Raw genomic sequence first — 10,001 nt, forward strand, 5'->3', positions numbered from 1 at the left:
ATCCTGTGTCCAGACAGAGGGATAATCAGTAGCCCAGCATCATGACCTGTTTGTTCTGAAGATCCTGCAGCTTCCACTTCATCTTCCTAACTTGATGCCTCCTCACCCTGACTCTCATACTGATAGGAGGAACCACAGAGCTCTGTTAGGTTAAAGCTCATCTTCTGAAGTTGGGATGTTTTTCCTCCAAAAGGTTCCAGAGGAATCACCTCAAACCAGATGTTGGACTGGATTTTATTTCAATGTCATTTGTGAATGTTAGAGCCTCATTTTCAACAGTGGAGCTATAAAGATTGAACAAGGTTATCATTTTGGAGAAAGTCTCATCAACATCAATATTTCCACTAAATAAGAGGCAAAAGAAAAAATTGTTTGATAAAGGACAGCACCAAACTATTTTTTTATATTAGACAATTAATAATATCAATTAATTAATATCACATAATTATTGCAGAAGCCATTAGTTTGTTAAATACTTAATGAAACATATTTACCATGTTTGATGTTTGTTGTGAATGACGTATAGTCACAAAGAACGAGATCATTAGTCAAAGTTTGTTGTTTATTGAACGTTCAGAAATTTCAGCGGCTGTAAAGCGCCACAGCAAAGGTAAACAAAGGTAAAACAACCTGAACAGGTGATCAACTCTAAACCACTCGCAGCTTTTTATTCTCCGTCTTCTAAGTGAGATAATGTCTGTATTATTATGTCTTACAGTGGAGAGAGAAAAACTCAAAACAGACTCACAAGGAGTGGGTGTGGGAGTAAGGGAGATAGTTCAGAGTGGCAGAGTCTGATCTGCCCCTATAGCTTCTAACTGCTGCAGGAACTGAGAGTTAAAAGTCTAACTTGAAATATGCTTGCTCTATAATCCAGACAGAGGAAGGCAATGCAGAAATGTTAAGGAAGAAAAGATGAAGAGGCAGGAAGAGAAGAAAAAGCTGCTCTAGTCATCCTGTTTCTTACATTTCAGTAACTAATATTACTAATAAGTGCATTTCTTCATGGTATTCCTGAGGATCCAGAGTCACAGTTCCTGTTCTCAGATGACTATCCATGATTAAATTGGGTTTAATCATGGATAGGAGGCATTCAGATAAAAGGGGACAGCAAAAAAGCCAGGCAATTCTTTATTCTAAGGAAATAAAAAAAGTAGGCAGCTTATACAAAAAATTTTAATGCGTTAATTCAATCTTTTAATCCATGAGCTCCTGTCTCAACACTATGTATGTTTCAGGTAACATAATGAATCAGTTTGGCTTCTGTTTGAAGATTTAAAATAAGCATTTTCCTCCAAAGCCAAAACTGTTGAAGACACAATAATATATTTGAATGTATTTAAAAATAGATTGTTCTTTAGCTTTGGAGGAGCTTTCATCATTTCATTTAGAAGTAAAGATGTTTTCTTCCTAAGCAATCTTTTTAGAACTCAGCGGCAAAAATAGTGATGACCAGAAAGAGCCCACTCACCAGAATGAAACGGAAAGGCAGCCTATCATAATAGGCTGCCTTTCCGTTTTAGAATTGATTTCAATAGGCACTGACTGATATTTAAAACTCTTCATGGTCTTTACCCACTATATTTTTCAAACTTGCTGATGTTGTAGAGCAGGGGTCCCCAAACTACGGCCCGCGGGCATCCACATTTGGTCCGGCCTCCTGAACAATACCAGAGAGCATTCGGGTTTTTATTTATTGTATTTTCCGGTTTATATGTGGATTTTTTTTCAACCACCAGGGCGCTCTTTAGCAGGAACTGTGTCCTGTAAACTGTGGGGCGCATTACTGCCATCTGTTGGACTTTTAGGGAACTGCTTGACTTTTATGTTATTTAATCAGTTCGGTTGTTTGCTAGCGGTAGAGCAGATGAACACGTGACTGTTATGAACGCCGCATTCCAGGTTGAATTCTTCGAAGCGATGCCTGTAAGTAGCAGCTTATACTTCAAAACGAGCCTTTATGTTAACATATGAGAAATTAATATGTTATAGTTACGTTCCCTCAATGGAATATATACTAGTCAGTCCCAGTGACCGTTTCACTCATGGTTTTTGCCCATGTGCTTTCTGGGTAAAAAAAATCAATTGAGAAACGCACCCCCCGTCAACAATGTTGTCTGGCCCCCCACCAGAGAAGGGAAAAGTTATGTGGCCCTCACAGGAAAAAGTTTGGGGACCCCTGTTGTAGAGCTTCTTCCTCTGGGTCCCTCAGGTCTCCCTGAAAAGACCTGCTGTTGGTGTAATGGGAATACTCTCAGACTACCCGAGTCAAAACTCATTGATAAGCCTGTCACAATTAATCAATTAATTGGACTATAAATCAAAATGATTTTGAGAATTTCATTTCAGATTATTAATATTTTTAAGGGTAATTTTGTCTACATAGATTTCATTTTCCACTTTATTTATGGTTTCTGTTGTGTGGGATTTCTCTTTCCATTTTATTTATCATTTTTGGTTGTATTTTATTTTGGATATTTAAAATATCTTCCACAGTCTGAAGTGTTCCATGCAAAAGTAATATGTATTGGTCTTTGGGAGGGTAAACTTGCATTATCATCAATATATTTCTTGAAAATGGTCTCAAAACAAAAATATTGTCATCTCTCACAATAATTACTGGGACAATTTATCCTCCAGCAAAATTTGTTATTGTGACCGGCCTACTCATGAATTCAAAAGCCAACTGAATAAGAACTTGAAGAAAAGTAAACACCAGTCAGGCTTTAACTGCAAATGTTTAGGAGCAAAGTGTAAGCAGTGTAGTTCAAAGTGAGGAAAAACATTGTTAAAAATCTGTTTCACCATTGATGTTCATCTCCAAAAACATTTAATATGATTGCAGCAGTAAAATTATCTCTCTTTTTCAGTGTAGCGATGCAACTTAATTTAAAAATATCACTCATCAAGTGCTATGTTAATTAATTTAAGTATTTTATTATCTGGTGTGATAGCTAAGATACTGGATGAGGGCTGGTGAGGAAAAGAGAGAAGAGAACAGGTAGTTATTGTGACATCTGATTATAATACCCAGAGATCAGAAGAAGGACCTGGGCGTCTGCTGGGAACAGTATGAATGGCATTGCAGGCTTTTTCAGCATTAGTGCAAATGGTTTACTAACCATCAGATTTAGTAAACTCCCCTGGTCAATATACAGCCACATGCTGTCACCAACAAATCAGTGGCCTTACTACAGACCAACTCTTTCAGTGCCAAGAGTCACATCTATCATTCATAAACACAGCCTCATCCCTCCTCTCTTCTGCCTACTCTCCTTCATTCTGTCTGACTGGAGTTGATAAAAGTCATCCATGGTGTCCAGAGTTGGTGCAGTTAGCCATGTCTCTATTAGCAGATTCATGCTACTTTCCTGATAATCCCTCTTATGCTGGTGAAGGGCCTGAGCTCATCCATTTCATTGTGCAGAGAGCTCATTTTTCCCATGAAGATAGACTGGATGATGAATCTGTACCTTTCCCTCCTGAAGTGATGCCCAGTGTCGGCACATATCCCACATGGGGCTGGTAGGGCCACTGTTCAGAAGGCAGCACAGCAGGGCAACAGACCATGTATATCTGCTCTCCGATGTAAACAATGTGGCTGTGACAAGGTCTCTAGATATAAGCAACTGTGAAGAGAAAAGAAAACCAAAGTTGTCCAAAAAAGAATGTGTGTCCAGACAAAAATTAAAGTACAAACACACATACATGCCTAAATATGCCGCTTGCTAGTGTAGCACCATGTTGCTTAGTATAGTTATAGACAAATTTAACATGACAACAGGGTAGCCAGCAATGTGTCACAAATTAATAAGGTGAAAAACTGCATTGGTCTTCTGACTATAGTAATGCAATTTTACCTGTAACTAATAATATAAGGAAAACAAAAACTGTTTAAAAACTAATATTACTTTTGTAATATTTTATCATGGATAAGCAAAAACATTAAAAGTGTGTTATTATTAAGTTAGATTAATAATTAAAATAAAAAAGGGATTATCAGTGGATGAGTAAGTCAATTACTCTTTTTCTAAAAGATTCTAAAAGATAAAGTCATGCCAGTTATCTTATGAGGCATTACGTTAAATATGTATGAAATGCAGATCTAGAACTGTTCAGCTGTTCACAAGTTCTTTAGTTCACCAGACAGTATCAACTTGGAAAAAATAAACATGAAAAATAAAAAACTACTATAAATTTAAACATTCATTTTTGTTTGTGTGAAATTTGTTGAGGATACATTAGGTTAGTGGCAAGTATAAAAAAACTTGCTTTGTTAGGGGGTTGTTAGCTAGATTGAGTCCACACTGTAGTGAATTGCCACCTTATAAAGAAACTGAATTGAATAAACTGAATAGATCATTTGAAAAAGTGCATATTCTTTCACACGTGGCTGTGGAGTGATGCACTTGCTCATATTGGCAGGATGCCATGTGGAGTCTGTACGTCCATATGCTGGAGCTGCAACCCTTGGATTCAGAAAGAAGCCTTATTACCGAAACATTGGCCACAGGGCATTTGCCTCAAATTTGTTTAAAGGTAATAAAGAATCATCTGAGAGAGCCTGTGCTGCAATAAGGCTGCCATCTGCTACCTGCTCACTATGACAAACAGGAAAAACCTGGAAACGGCACAGTCATGCTACTGTGCTCAGTAATTCAAGTAAGCCAGTTTTTCCATAATCTACTTTCTGCTCTAAGCATGCCGATCATTTTGTTCCCTTTTCACCTTTGACCTTTGTATTTGGTTTCTTTGTCCTCTATATGTATTTATGTGTTAAAACTTTTGTCATTTTTTGTGGATGTTATTTATGTGTAATAACATGTGATGGTTATGTCTATTATTGCCAGGTCAAAAATATCTCATTTTAAGGGAGACCTGGCAATGATAGGCAGCAGCAGCATAATCTCAGTAGTGACTACCTGGTTAAATTAAAGTTAAATAAATAAATGAAAAATATATCTCTAATCCTGCACAGCTTCCTCCAGTTCTGTGTACTCAGCCTTAGTTGTTTAGGTTTTAACTTACCCTCATTACATCCCAAGATTGCAACGGCATTTCACTCAGTCACTACAGATGAACATTGACACCCTGCAATGTGATGGAATTTATAGTATTCTGTGAGAACTATTTATGAAAAGTTTTTGTGTACACAGAATGAAAGCACACCTTTTAAACAGTGTATTGGTTTTAATGCGTCACAGGGTCTTTAACTTGAGGTTTTGTTCTTTGCTACCGAAAGAAGGTGGATGTAGATAAATTTGAAAAACAGTCATTCCGATTTGATGGCAACTATAATGCAATACAGCTTATTGCAACAACTTGTAGGAAAAGTCCAGCTGATTACTTCCGGTCATCGATTCTGCTGCAGTTTATCATACTAAGCAGGCCTGTGATGGCAGTAGGAAGGAATGGCCACCACAAGGTTTTTTCTGTTTCATATTTTCATTGCATTTTTATTTTTAGTTATATGTTGTGATTGTTTCCTTATTTTAAGATTGCACATTCAGCTCTGTCCCCCCCACAAAAAAACACCACTTGTGCTGGAGACCTAAGTGGTAATGTGTAGGTTTTAAAACCGTCAGCTTTTTCTTTGGTTCCATGGTGAAAAAAAGTATTTCAGAATATATTAAATATACCATATTTTCCTGAAATACATTTTAAGTATGTTATCAAGTGGATACTTATTTAAAAATGTAAAATTTTTAAAAACATGCTTCTAATACTCTTTAAAATGTATTTTGGTACACTTTCTAAAAGATTCTTTAAATTCAAACTAGAAAATTTCTGAAGAAATTTAACTGGGGCCTGCCAAAGTTTGCCCGTCGATTTGGACCCAGCGTTCTGATGCTAAAAATTAGCATTAATGCTAAAGAAAGCTGCAATGTAGTCAATAACCTGTGGAGAGTCAGAAGCATGTGGACTAAACTTTACCTGTACCATTCAGTATGTTGGATAAGGTCAATTTAGCCAAAATGCTAATAGCATGAATGGTATCAGTAGCATGTGGGGTATGACTAGCATGTTGTCTGTCACTCACTTACTCTATTCAGTATACTAAACATGGCTAATAAGTAAAAAAATTGGCTAAAAGCTTATTTTAGGTAAAATGCTAATGCACTGACTTGCGCAAGCCAGTGCCATAGCTTGAGATAAAATGCTATTAAAGGGTCATATTGTTGCACCTCCATAGGTGGTGCACTAACTCGAGGGAAAAAGATAATTAAACTTAATGTAATTGCACCGCCTGCGGCGGTGCACTTCCCCTAGGCATAGGGGATTAATGAGGCTTTTATTTTGAAATTTTCAGTAGGCTACATTTGAAATGGCAACACTAATTCCATGTGTAATAGTGATTGTGTTAAATCAGTTATATAATGCTCAAAGCACAAGTAGTTCAGAATACCAGCTAATTCCTCCTCTATAGTAACATGTTGTAGTTCTGACATGCTGCTCAGGCCTCTGTTTTAACTGAGTCTTTGCCATAGATAGAACTACAGTTATGGCAGTTATGGCTGCTGGTTTGTAGTTCAAACCAGCAGCTCTGCCTTTCTCTGGAAACCTTTGCTATAGCGATTGGCCCTCAGCCAACTGCTGTGTGTGTGAGACAGAAAGCTGGGGAAGGATTTCTATCTTTGAGACACCCATGAAATGCTAATGTTAATGAACTCACTATCCTGAGAAAAAAAACACATACAAAAGCTTAATATTTTTGCACCGCCTATGGCGGTGCACTGTCGTGAGTAGACATTGCAGAGTTTTATTTTGAAACTTTCAGTAAACTTAATTTCCATAACCACACTAATCCAATGTGTAACAGTGGTTTGGTTAATCCACCTGTATAATGCCAAAAACAGGAGGTAGTTCTAACTGCTAGCTGAGGCCTCCTCTGTAATAATTGAGTGTTCCGCCATGTTGTAGTTCTGACCTTCTGCTCTGCCTTCTGTATTAAAGTGTTCCACCATGTTTAGAACTACAGAGTCTTTGTAGTCCAAACCAGCTGCTCTGCTTTCCTCTGCATTCTGTTGCTATAGTGATGAGACTGCAGTGTGTGTCAGAGACTTTATCTAACGTTATGAGACACCCACTCAGTTGTAATGGAAAAAGCAGTCCGAACGACTGCTTCCTGTTCAGGAGCCGTAAGGCTGATCCAAAAACCGTTTGAAGCATATGAGAGGGCTATTTGTCGTCTCATTTAGTNCCATATTTTCCTGAAATACATTTTAAGTATGTTATCAAGTAGATATACTTATTTAAAAATGTAAAAATATTTTAACATGCTTCTAATACTCTTTTTAAAATGTATTTTGGTACACTTTCTAAAAGATACTTTAAATTCAAATTAAATATATTCCTAAAATTATACTTTGGATAATCTCTTTAAAAATACACTTTGCATACATTTGTAAAAATGTATATTATAAAAATATATATACAAATAATGCTTTTCTAAAGTTGTACTTTTGGTAATATTTTCAAATAGGTCCTGTGTATAGTTAATAAATCTCAAAATTAATATGTTGTGGTGTGTTGGGGTGGCAGCATCTCTAAGGCAGACCTTTCCAAGCTGGAGAAACAAATCAGGAGGGCCAGGTCAGTGGTTGGCACAAGGCTGGACTCTCTGGCAACAGTGACAGATTAGAACCCTACAGAAACTCCAGGCTGTTATGGACAACACCAGCCACCCTCTGCAGCTAGTGTGGCAACACTAAGGTAGGGATCCGATACTCTGCTCCTCACAGCAGGGTAACCAGAAGTCGTCAACAACGCCACCTTGGGAATTCCACCCAAGGAAATGGACTGCCAGTAGGCTCGAGGTTCATGACCAAGGAGAACAAGACTTCCAAAAGAATGAATTACATTTTATCGTTTCATGTTAAGACACAATCAAAACATAAGGAACACAATAGGAAGGGAGTGCACAGTACTGAGGCCTACCAGCAGGGGGAGGGCGGTCCAAATGGGAACTGGTTCCTAACAAATGTATAAATCCAAAATAAATCACCCCAAACACTTGTGAACAGGCATTCAATCGTGAAGAAATCCCAACACCGGCAACTCGCACGACACAGGTCCAGTCTCCCAGGAGGCCCCTCCCACTACCTTCAGCTCTCAGCCTGGAGACAAAAGGGTGGGGTTAAACAAGCAAATACAAAAAAAAACAAATACAATTTAAACTTGGCCACAGACTAAAACGAGGTTACCTCCAACATAACCAATTAAAAATATCAATACTTTAATAGAATAATCTAAAAGAAGCCATGGCTGCTACCTGCAGCAAGGCTGGAGGTCACACAAAAAACATGTTCCAAAGTAACAAATTTAAACCAAAGAAAACCCAAAACTAAGAAACTAAGCGAGAAAACAAAATTAAACAAAGCAGTTACAAAAATGAAACAAAGTCAACCAATGAAACAAGATAAACTAAATAAAACAGTGAAAGAAAACAGCAGGGTCTCCAGTGAGCTGCAGTAGTACCAGAGCAGAGCTGGATGACTTCACCTCAAACCAGAGGATCCTTTCCGGCCCACAGCAGGAGGATCAGCTTTCCAACATGTTCTATATATAAATAATTGTTATTTTTGGCGTTATGGAGCTGTATGGGTGCAAACAAACAATACATACCCGTTTTATGTGAAAACTGCAGTGGGGAGGGTGAATTACAGCCACACCCCAGTACCCAGTAGGAGACTTCCAGTGGCTTCTAGATTTTAACAATTCAAGTCAAACACTGAATTTGTAGATCTTATGCAGAAGGAGAAACGGTACTTACTGATGTTAAAGTTTAAGACCTGCACGCTACCCAAGCAACCTTCCCAACGACGTGTGAGCAAATGCCAGCATAAGCAACCAGGAGAGAGAGTCTCCCTATATACTCTCCACCCATCATGAGGTGATTAGGGGCCAGGTGTTTTGAATATTGAGGCAGGCTTCTTCCTCCTAAACTAGGAAAGTAGATTCAGAGGGAGTCTGCTGACAAACTGAAGGGAGCGGCTGCAACACGGATTGGGAGCAAAGGCGGAAGAGGCACGACCAGACTGTGAATGGTTGGAAGGATGTCAGAGGGAAATGTGTCAGGTAGTGATTTTGCGGAAATGGAAGAGGGTGCTGATGATGTGGAAAATGAAGGAGAAAAATGGTGTGGCTAATGAGTAAATAAATTGGCTAAAAGCTTATTTTAGGTGAAATGCTAATGTTAATGCATGATAACTTGGGAGAAAATGCTAATAAAAGCTCATATTATTGCACCGCCTTTGGCGGTGCACTAACTCCAGGGAAAAAGATTATTAAACTTAATGTAATTGCACCGCCTGCGGCGGTACACCTACTGAACAGGATTACTGGGGTTCTATAGTAATTGACATTTCGGCCATGTTGTAGTTCTGACATGCTGCTCAGGCCTCTGTTTTAACTGAGTCTTGGCCATAGATAGAACTACAGTTATGGCAGTTATGGCTGCTGGTTTGTAGTCCAAACCAGCAGATCTGCCTTTCTGTGTATTCTGTTGCTATAGTGATGAATAATCTGCCCACTGCTGTGTGTGTGAGACAGAAAGCTGGGCAAGGATTTCTATCTTTGAGACACCCATGAAATGCTAATGTTAATGAACTCACTATTTGAGCAAGGCAGTTTACTATCCTGAGAAAAAAAGCATAAAAGAGATTTATATTATTGCACCGCCTATGGCGGTGCACTTTCGTGAGTGGAGATTGCAGAGTTTTATTTTGAAAACTTTCTGTAAACTTCATTTTCTTAACCACACTAATCCAATGTGTAACAGTGGTTTGGTTAATCCACCTGTCTGCCAAAAACAGGATGTAGTTCTAACTGCCAGCTCATCCCTCCTATGTAACAACTGAGTGTTCAGCCATGACCTTCTGCTCTGCCCTCTGTATTAAAGTGTTCCGCCATTCTTAGGACTACAGAGTATTTGTAGTCCAAACCCCAGCAGTTCTCCCTATCTCTGTATTCTGTTGCTATAGTGATGAAAGTGCCCTGAG

The 10,001-nt window shown here is 38.4% G+C and overlaps 1 long non-coding RNA gene across 1 annotated transcript; it reads right to left on the reverse strand.

Annotated features, from left to right (window-relative positions):
- Window positions 1-6,746: 6,746 nt before the first annotated feature.
- LOC107835012 (uncharacterized) lies at window positions 6,747-9,993 on the reverse strand. The gene is made up of 2 exons (XR_001660841.1): window positions 9,389-9,993; window positions 6,747-6,928 (listed from the first exon to the last, which is right to left on the reverse strand). It is a non-coding gene; the product is annotated as an uncharacterized LOC107835012 (long non-coding RNA).
- Between the last annotated feature and the right edge of the window lie 8 nt (window positions 9,994-10,001).

This window comes from Poecilia formosa, unplaced genomic scaffold, assembly GCF_000485575.1.
Source record: "Poecilia formosa unplaced genomic scaffold, Poecilia_formosa-5.1.2 Scaffold919, whole genome shotgun sequence".
Lineage (NCBI taxonomy): Eukaryota > Metazoa > Chordata > Actinopteri > Cyprinodontiformes > Poeciliidae > Poecilia > Poecilia formosa.